Below are 8,555 nucleotides of genomic sequence, written 5' to 3'. Positions count from 1 at the left end.
GTCTTTTTGTAGAGACGGGGTTTCACTATGTTGCCCAGGCTGGTCTCGAACTCCTGAGCTCAAGCGATCCACCCACCTCGGCCTCCCAAAAGTGCTGGGATTACAGGCGTGAGCCACCAAGTCAAATGGGCTTTATACTTACAAAATACCTTTGCAGACTTATTTCATTCTCACCTCACAACTCTCCAGCGTAGGCTGGACCGGTATCATGATGCCCTTTTACTGAAAGAGGAAACTGAGAGTCAAGGTTGGGGCAGTTAACGAGCGTCACTCAGCAGCCTCGACATTAACCACGCTCTCAGCCCTTTCTGGTCCTCCTCCTAGGAGAACCTTCCTGCACCTCCAAGAACTTGCCGATCGGATCTGCGGCGGCCTGGACGAGGTCACTCCACAGGCGTCCAGGACCTTCCCATCCGTAGTGACGCGCGCCGGTGACGCCATACAGTGACGTGTGCTGACGCGACTTACCGGGAGCCAGGTCCCGGCAGGGCAGCCACACCCTGGAGCCCCCTGCTCTCTAGGCGCAGAGGGTCGGGCCGGTGCGGAAAAGCCGCAGAAGCCGCTTCTGGTGACCTTCCGGGCCTGCAGCCCCCGACCCGGCAGCCGGCGGTCGATCGGTTGCTAAGTGACGCCAGCGCGCAGCTGCGCGTGCGCGGCCACGGCGGAGTGCGTGAGGGCGGACGCGCGCCGCGGCGGCGGCGGCGGCGAGGACGGCGGCCACGGCAGCGGCCAAGGGGGCGGTGGCAAAGAGGGGGGTGCGGAGCGGGCGGAAGAGGCGTCTGTGCCGGCGGCTAGGTCGCAGAGGAACATCGTTGGGGTGAGTAGCCGGGGCCTCGCGGCGGAGGTGGGGCCTGGCCGCACCTGCTGCGCGGGCCCGGGGCGCGGGGAGGCGCGCCCCCGCCGTATCTGCGCGCGCCGCTCCCCGCCTCTCCGCCGCTTTTTCCGGGGGCGGGGAAGGAGCGGGGACGGGGACTGACGAGGGTCAGTTTCTGGGCCCGGGTGCTTCGGGAAGCGGTAGCCGGGGGCTGGGGAAGGGTCGCAGGCCACGAAGGTGTCGTGGAAAGTAGATGTCTCGGGGGTTCGGGGTGGCTCTCCCAGGCTCCCAAAGAAAGAAGTTCGAATCAGGAGCAGCCCAGATTCCCTAGTAGCCTCGCATCCTGTCTGAGACGACGTTGCCCGGGACCGAGGGAAGGCAAAACCCCGGCCTCCGGGGTGGGGGTTCGGAAAGTTTGGGACTGATGGGGCCCTCATCTCCCCTGCCCTGGCCAGCCTCTGAGTGGGAGCTGGTTGTTATGGAGAGAGCTGTGAATCAGTGCTTGCGTGCGGCGTCAGACACACCCACGACCTAGGGAGGCTGACCTGTCAGCGTAGATCCGGGGCAGCCAACCTGTTGCCTAGAGTTTCCAACTTCACGTGCATGTGCATCTGTTTCCTTGGCGTTTTAGTATATTGTTGCTACAGATTTTTAGACCAAGGTGCTGATAGGCATCCTCGTTTGTTACTTCCTCTTAGACTCAAATCTCTTGCTAAATTTCCCAGAACCGTGTTGTGCTTTTGTCATTAGTAAGGCCAAGGAAGTATGGAAGCATGTTTTGTTTGTCTGTTTTCCCTAAAGGTAGTACAGGTTGCTATTTTCTGGGCAGAAAATACGGATTCTGTTCACTGTGTGGGCTGGAAAGTGTTGATGATGGGAGAACCCAGGGTGTAAAGGTGCAGCACGTCATCAGTCCGGTGCTCTCTTCTCAGTGCTCCGGACTCTATCATGGGTAGATATATGGTGGTTGTGGTACCATACTTGGGAGCAAGGAGTATTGGAAACAGGGAAGAAGCCAAACTTTTCTGTTGATTAAGGCAATTAGAACCAGTGAAAAGATAGACTGTACTGAAATCGAATGTTTTGTGCAAGAGGATTGAGGAAAGTAAGTTCAAGGTTCTCATTTAGGTCTAAAATTGTATGATTCAGTTTCATAACTGAGGATCTATAAAATATGTTGCCTCTTGGAACCAGTAATAACCTTGCTTTGTAACACTTATTACTCGAAATTGAAAGGACAGGAGTCACCTGTGTTTTCTTCCTTGGCCTATGTCCAACACATAGGAAAAAGGTGCTTGCCACAGAGTAGGCACGCAATGGCTATTTGTTATATATCACACTGTGCTCAAGTGGTGTATCTATTTATAGAAAAAGCATTTAGTTCAGTCCATCAAGTACTTAATACAAGTGCCCCCCTTTGCCCAGTATCATGATAGATGTGGGAAGAGGATTACGGAGTTACAAATAACATGGAAGACCAGTCTTTTCTTTTTTCCTTTGAAAGTAGTAGTCTATCTAGGAGATCTATATAAAATAATTATAAAACCAAGTTAAGTAGCATGTAACCAGTGCTGTTTGAGGACTATAAATGTGGTAGAAAATCGGAAAAGAGAGGATGTGTAGGCTGAGTTAGGGAACTCTTTGAAAGGGGTAAGATTTGAGTTGGTCTCTGAAAGAAGTGTAAAATTTGAATTAGAAATAAACCAGGGGCTGAAAAAATAGTAATGTGAATTTGGTTGTTGAAGGATATACTAAAAAGACTTTTGTGTCTGGTATCTGGAGCAGAAGGTCTCTTATAGCCGAATACTGGAGAGAGATGGCTTAGCAGGTTGGGAAGGCAAAGTGTTAAGGACTAAGGCAGGCTTATCAGGATCCCAGTGTTAACAAGATAGAGCCTTCTTGTAAGGTGGGATAAAGGTTGTATTAATCAGAGTATAGTCTTTGACAAGAAAAAGTGTTATCCTTACTTGAAAGTAAAGGATATTACACTTGAACCAGTATCAGGTTGTTAATATACTTTTGATTTCAATTACTAGTTGGGATAAATATCTCACTAATGTGCATGTATTTTAGGTAGTCAGTGGTGCATGTCTCAGTTTCTAAAATCTACCTGATGTACTTGGGCCATTCTGTTGGAAATTTACTGAAATGATGTACCAGTAATCATCCAGTCACACTCAGTGACATAGTTTTACTTGGGTTTATCTCTCTGAGGTTTGTCATTACTGCTGATCCTGTAAAAAATACAAATGTTAGTTGGGAAAGGAGTCTTTCTGATGAAGGATACCTAAAAATACTGACAAAACAGTTTTCCGAATAATTGAAGACACTGATGCTGAATATTGAACCCTTGGTCTTTATTCATAATATCTTCTGTTATGTGAAAGTTCTTTTGAGTGATGTGTAAACCTGAAGTTGAATTACTAACTAAGTTGTGTAAAGTTACAGCTGCAAATGTTGCATTATTTAACAACTCAGCAAATATTTACTGGGTGCTGGCTATGGCTTGCCACTCTATTGGGTGCTGGGAAGACAAAAAGAGGTTAAGACACAGTATATCCTCAACATACTAAGTGTTCTGTAGAAGAGATAAACCACTAACCATTATATGTTGTGATAAACTAATGACTTTTGGAATGAATAATGTGTTAAGGGAGCAGAGCACTTTGGCTGGAGAAAAATTGATAGGGAACACATTGAGAAGAAGGGGATGGAGCTTAGCTCTGAGGGTTCAGTAGAATTTTGCCACATGTAGAGGAGGAAGAGAGCATCCCAGGCAGAGGGGCCAGCATAAGCAAAGTTGCTGAATATTAAAATTAAATGGCACTTTTGGAAATATCTTGAGTTGTTTTTTGTAAGCAAGAGAGAGGGGAGAGGGCTAAACTCAAGAACCCATTCCTGAGATAATGAACCCATTCCTGCTATAATGGCACTAATCCATTCATGAGGACCCAATCACTTCTTACTGCATGGGAGAAGTGATGAGGCAGGAAGTTATTTTTGGAGCCAAATCATGAGGGAGTCTTCTACTCCATCTTAAAAAGTCTAGACTCCTCCCATCCATTGGCAATGGAGAGCCAACAAGAGCCATAATCAGAAAGTTGACAGTTTGTGGAAGAGGCACGGTGACTAGAATGTAGGTGAGAAACATTGGACATTAGGAATGGATAGATTTTGGAGACATTTTTAGATGTTAAAATCTCTAAATTTATGACCAGCTAGAGGTGAGGGAGAGTGAGAAGTCCTTTGAGCAGCTGTTTGCTTATGATGACATTAATGTAGAAAACACAGGAAGAGGAATAGGTTTGAAGTGAAGAGAAGAAGTAATGGCAGTGTTAATTTTGAGGTTTCTGTGGGGTGTTTAAATAGAGATACACTAAGTAACTGGAAATTCTACTTCAGAGTTTATGAGATGGTTAGGGACAACTGTAACATAAATGACAGCTGAGGTTATGGGAGTAGCAACCTTCTAGGAGGCATGTTAGTATAGTAGTTAACTTAGTGTACTTTGAAGTTAGGAAGATGGCAGGTCAAATCTCTGTTATGCTGTTTATTGGTTGGCTGTCCTTGGGCAAGTTATTTAACATCTCTAAGCCTAGCCTTCCTATTTGAATTAAATAATTGTTGTAGAGATTAAGAAAGGTACTGTGTACACAGTGATTAACACAATGCCTGTCTTATAAATGCTTATGATAAATGACAGCTGTTGCTGTCATTGTTAGTAGTAGTAATAGATGTAGAGATAGTAGGAGAGGGCCCAACTACCCAGAATAATGGAGAATGAGAACTGAAAAAGGTGGCGAATGGAACTTTTGGACACTTAAATCAGTATTTAAACTTAAATCAGTTCTTCTCTTAGTTTGTTTTGTGCTATTTCATCTTTCATAATAGCAGCACAAAACAAACTAAGACAAGAATTGATCTAAGTTTAATTTATAAAGAAGAGACTGGTTAATTTATAAAGAACAGAAATTTATTTCCTGATGGTTCTGGAGTCTGGGAAGTCCAAGATCAATGCACTAGTATCTGGTGAGTGCCTTCTTGCTGCGTCATAACATGGCAAAAGGCATCACATGGGTAAGAAGAGAGGGAAGGGGGCTGAACTCATCTTTTGAACCTATTCCCACTCTAATGGCATTAATTTATTTATGAGAGTGGAACCTTCGTGGTCTAATCACTAAAGATCCCACTACTCACTGCTATTGCATTGGGGATCAAGTCTCCTCCAACACATGAACTTTGCAGGACACATGCAAACCATAGCAGTTCTAAAACTTGAAAATACATTAGAAAGAGCTGGAGATGGCCAGGCATGGTGGCTTGGGCCTGTAATCCCAGCACATTGGGAGGCTGAGGTGGGTGGATCACTTGAGGTCAGGATTTGTGACTAGCCTGACCAATATGGTGAAATGCCATCGCTACCAAAAATACAAAAATTAGTTGGGTATGGTGGTGCCCGCCTGTAATCCCAGCTACTCAGATGGCTGAAGCAGGAGAATCACTTGAACCCAGGAGGCGGACATTGCAGTGAGCCATGGTCAGGCCACTGCACTCCAGCTTGGATGACAGAGTGAGACTCCATCTCAAAAAAAAAAAAAAAAAAAAAAAAAAGAAAGAAATGGCTGGTGGTCTTGGTAAAGCACAGATTTCTGGGTCCCACCCCCATAGTTTCTGATTAAGTAGGTGTGGAGTGGGGCTTGAAAAATTGTGTTTTGAACAAGTTCCCAGATAATGCTGATGCTGCTATTCCTGGGGACACACTTTGAGAACCACTGTCTTAAAGGATAGATGAAAGAAAAGGAACCAACACTAACAAAGTGGTTGAAGTTTATGGAGAACCAGGAGACAGTTTAGAGAAGAATAAGAATTTAACAGCCTCCAGACTCTCTAGGTCCACCAGTGTGATTTCCAATTCCATAGACCTTATCTCATTCTTATTTTTGTTTTCTCCAGAATCTATTATAATGCCGGATATATAGCAATAACCTTTGAAGCTGTTTAATACTGTCCTGGTGCATGATTGCATGTACCTCACACACAGATTTCATTTATCCTCTTTTATCTCTGATGAGTCATGGGGAGGATAGGATTTCTAATTTTACACACACACAAAATACAGAATATTTCTTTCATATATCTGATGTGCGGCTATGTGCATTTGACTTTGTGTTAGATGCCCTTTCTCTTCTTTTTTTAAAAAAACGACAATCCAGTTTGCAAAATAATTGTTAATAATGTGTGCCAGGATTCAAGTCTGTGTCCTATATGAGGCACCTTGAGTCTTATAAGGGAAGCAAATAGTATATTCCCTGTTCCTGGGAATTTTACAAATAAGATGAGTGAAATGAGCAAAATCCACAGAAAAGAAACAGGAAGAGGTATAATCACAGAAATGTGGATGTAGAGGAATCTGAATCTAAGGGCATATTCCTTGCTTGCCAGTATTCTTTGGGTTTTACATGTTGCATGTACTGAAGATTTTTGACATATAGCACACACATTAGTCCTAGTTTCTAAGAGGAAGTTATAAAGAGTTACACTATATAAGGAAGTAAAACAGTAACTGTGAAAAATTATAAACAACATTTGTAAAATTGGAGTCAAATTGGAGCTTCATGACTGACAGGTTAGCTACTCACTGTTCTGCCTAGATGCTTGTTCTCTTTCATTTATCTCTCAGCTAACATTCATTAAGTATTTACAATGTGCCAGAAATCGTGTGAAGTGCTGGGCATAGAGAAAATGATAATTGTCTTGTGCACCTAAGACTGGTTTTAGTTGGGGAAATGAGTGTGCACACATGTATGCATATTGTCAGGGCGAAGGTGCCTGACTTTTATAATCTTAAGATTGTATTGAAGGAAGAGACATTGAGGACTTAAAGTTGAATTCACTCAGCCTTATGTATTCAGGGAGCCATGAAGACTATAGAGATGTGTCTTTTTTCTTTTTTAGCCATCAAATTTGTGATTTGATAGAGGAGAAAGAACACATTTGGAGTAATACAAAGACTATGATAAGTGCTGTATAAATATTGATTACAGACCAGGTATTCCTGCTTCTTAAGTAGCTAAGTGTTCGGTTTTAATGGCAACTCATAAGCTGTTGTAATGTTTCAGAAATTATAACATGTCATAAGTCCACATTAACCTCCTGGGCTGCCTTTGCAACTGCATATGAGACACAAAAATATTCTGGCAGTCTGTGTCTCTGTTTTCTTCATTTGGGAAGTATATTCATAATGCTTATAAGTAAAAGAGTCATTAAAGACAAGCTGCTATTTTTCTAATGGCTGTATTATGCAAGGCCCTTTCTATATACCATTTAATCCTTATAATGACAACCTTGTAAATTTGACATTATCTCCATTTTTTTTCTGTTTTTGAGATGGAGTCTCTCTCTGTTGCCCAGGCTAGAGTGCAGTGGTGCAGTCTCAGCTCACTGCAGCCTCCCCTTCCCAGGTTCAAGTGATTCTCCTGCCTCAGCCTCCCAAGTAGCTGGGACTACAGGCGCGTGCCACTACACCCAGCTAATTTTTTGTGTTTTTAGTAGAGATGGGGTTTCATTGTGTTAGCTAGGATGGTCTCTATCTCCTGTCCTCGTGATCCACCAACCTTGGCCTCCCAAAGTGCTGGGATTACAGGCGCGAGCCACCATGCCTGGTCCATTGTCTCCATTTCACTAATAAGGTAACTGAATTCTAGAATGGGAACTGTTTGTCTGTAGTTTGTGGCCAGTGAGAGGTGGGACAAGGCTCCAGTCCACACCCAGGTGTGGACTCTGCAGCCTATGCTTTTTTTTTTTTTTTTTTTTTTTGAGACGGAGTTTCGCTCATGTTACCCAGGCTGGAGTGCAGTGGCGCGGTCTCGGCTCACCGCAACCTCCGCCTCCTGGGTTCAGGCAATTCTCCTGCCTCAGCCTCCTGAGTAGCTGGGATTACAGGCACGTGCCACCATGCCCAGCTAATTTTTTGTATTTTTAGTAGAGACAGGGTTTCACCATGTTGACCAGGATGGTCTCGATCTCTCGACCTCGTGATCCACCCACCTCGGCCTCCCAAAGTGCTGGGATTACAGGCTTGAGCCACCGCGCCCGGCATGCTTTTTTTTTTATTTCATATAAATTCCTTATGTCACCATGGGTCTTCAGCATGTCAGTGTCCTAATGAAGTCCAGTCTCATTTCTGCTGTTTTAGGAAAAGTTACTGGAGGAAGTTAGAGTTTTAGTAACTGCCTAAATGTTTGAAGACCATTTAATAATGTCGTTAGGGATGGAAGGGAATGGGGGCTGGACAATTAAAGGCCCCAGTGCTGATTCTCCTGTGAAGACATGCTGTATTTGACCCCAATTTTTTTTAGTTAACTCACAGAAGATCTTACATAAATATTTATATTTCTCATTCTTTTTATTCTTATTTTTTTTTTTTTTTTAGAGACAGGATCTGACGCTCTTGCCCAGGCTAGAGTACAATGGTGTGGTCCTAGCTCACTGTAACCGTGATCTCTTGGGCTCAAGCAATTCTCCCTTCTCAGGCTCCTGAGTAGCTGGGATGACAGATGCATGCCACCATAGCTGGCTAATTTATTTTTATTTCTGTGTAGACAGGGTCTCACTACTTGCCTAGGCTGGTCTTGAACTCCTGGGCTCAAGGGATCCTCCCACCTCGGCTTTCCAAAGCACTGGGATTACAGGTGTGAGTCACTGCACGTAGCCCCACTTCTTTAAGTATAGGTGCAAAGTT

The 8,555-nt window shown here is 44.1% G+C and overlaps 1 protein-coding gene across 2 annotated transcripts in view; it reads left to right on the top strand.

Moving 5' to 3' along the window:
• Window positions 1-707: 707 nt before the first annotated feature.
• The window catches only part of BTBD9 (BTB domain containing 9), a 467,705-nt gene continuing 459,857 nt past the window's right edge, over window positions 708-8,555 (top strand). The window contains exon 1 of one of the 2 annotated variants that reach the window (XM_039467447.2): window positions 708-817. The gene's annotated coding sequence lies outside the window, so the exon portion shown is untranslated. The remainder of the gene's footprint in view (window positions 818-8,555) is intronic. The other variant, XM_074397992.1, reaches the window with a different exon arrangement.

Source organism: Saimiri boliviensis, chromosome 4, assembly GCF_048565385.1.
Source record: "Saimiri boliviensis isolate mSaiBol1 chromosome 4, mSaiBol1.pri, whole genome shotgun sequence".
In the NCBI taxonomy this organism is placed as follows: domain Eukaryota; kingdom Metazoa; phylum Chordata; class Mammalia; order Primates; family Cebidae; genus Saimiri; species Saimiri boliviensis.
The sequence above is the reverse complement of the archived record's forward strand: the minus strand, read 5'-3'. Positions and strand labels throughout refer to the sequence as shown.